The following is a 2022-nucleotide window of genomic DNA, read 5'->3' on the forward strand; positions in this document are numbered from 1 at the left end:
CTCGTGAACAAGACCCCAAGATACTTAAACTCCTCCACTTGGGGCAAGATCTCCTCCCCGACCCGGAGAGGGCACTCCACCCTTTTCCGACTGAGGACCATGGTTTCAGATTTGGAGGTGCTGATCCTCATCCCAACCGCTTCACACTCGGCTGCGAAACGCTCCAGTGAGAGTTGGAGAGCCCTGCTTGAAGGAGCCAACAGTACCACATCATCTGCAAAAAGCAGAGATGCAATACTGAGGCCCCCAAAACGGACCCCCTCAACGCTTCGGCTGTGCCTAGAAATTCTGTCCATAAAGGTGATGAACAGAATCGGCGACAAAGGACAGCCTTGGCGGAGTCCAACCCTCACTGGAAACGATTCCGACTTATTGCCACAATATAGTATGTTAAATATGGAACAACCATCTGTCTCTGATCTCTATTGAAGACAATACGACAATCTCATTGGGGCGGGATACGGGGTGTGTATGGAAGACGGTATGAAAACTATCAAATATTTCGGATATTTTGTTGGTCCCGGTATCATGTATTGAATGAAATTGTGGTTTAGGATTTTGATGGGCCTCAGAAAATGGACATCTTTTTTCTTCCCTTTCTATTTTTGTTTTGTGTGCAATAATCTTGGCAATGATGAATTACTGTTGGTATTGTTTTTCCCTTGAAATATCTTGATACTTGTGCTTCACGATGACTGTGTCTTGGCCGTTGTTCACTTTTAATGTATTGTATTTCCCTTCAGTGTCGGCAGGATGCACATGGCCGCAGATGCAATCTGTTCGCTTTAAAAAAATTTAAAAAAAACACCGCCAACAAGGCAAACTGTATTTCAATGTTGGTGTTAATATTCTGAAACGAAAACAAAATCAACAATATTTTTAAATTATTACTATAATTATCTGTTTTCAAACGTAATATTCAATGACCAAAGGAGACACGGACCGGAAAACTTGTCGAGAATCTAAAGAGATTCTTGGTCTCTTTATAACCACACTGGCTAAAACCCGGTGGTACAAAAAAGACGTGGACAGGACAGCTGTTGTTGGTAGAAAAATATATATATTTGGACAGAAAAGGGAAAAGAAGAGAAACATACAAATGGATGGAGAGCATGTCCGTCCGACCTCGAGTTGTCGTGGCTACGCTAGCTTAGCTGTTGTCGTAGATCAAAGCTATTCGATGTGTAACGTCCGTTGCGTCAGCAGTGATTGGTTGAAGCCAAAAGACGTGCGTGCGTACACGTCCGCGCTGATGCACGCACAGCGGAGAGCAGCGGACTATCGACTGCTGACTCGCGCTTCACTCAAGTGGCATCGTTACAAATCCACAACAATTTACCGGCCATTCTTTTTGTCTCATCCTGTGTACTATTTCAATTTTAGGAATAAAAATCGAAAATCCAATTGTTATTAGACTATTTCCTGGCTACAAAGAGAATAATGCTGTGTTTTGTTTTGGTGTTTCTATTTTAAAACGAAATTAAAATACATCAGATTCAGATCAAGAAAAACTTGGTCTCCGGTAAACAATCGATTCGATTGGCTCATTGTGGTCACGTGATCATACAACAGGGGCGTACTCAGTCTGTGACAGTGGCCTGAGGGATTCATGTGGGGCTTTGACACCTAAGATGGTGGCGGCGAGGGCGCAGCGGCCCGGACCTCTCTCCCTCGTCGTGGTTTTAGTTTGTCTCTTGTTATGTTTTTGTGGTCTTGTGCGAATGTGATCAAGTGTGTGAATGGCTTGTACACATATACCAGTGCAGAGTTAAAAAACATTGGACTTGCGAGTGAAATCGCGATAAATGCGGACTTTAGAGATACGTGGAATATACCCCCAGCGATAGCCAGACCACCGGGCTCTCCGTGGATTGTTGTCGGGACTAGGAGGCGGCGCAGGCGGTGTAGAGAGCGGAGGCAAGAGCGAGGGTGCAGGGCGGGCCTGCTAGCCAGGCTAAGGAAGCAGCCGCTCAGACCAGCGCTGCCAAGCATCTTCCTGACGAATGCTAGATCTATCGCCGA

The sequence above is a fragment of the Hippocampus comes genome, unplaced genomic scaffold (assembly GCF_001891065.2).
Source record: "Hippocampus comes isolate QL1 unplaced genomic scaffold, H_comes_QL1_v1.1 scaffold134, whole genome shotgun sequence".
Taxonomy (NCBI): domain Eukaryota; kingdom Metazoa; phylum Chordata; class Actinopteri; order Syngnathiformes; family Syngnathidae; genus Hippocampus; species Hippocampus comes.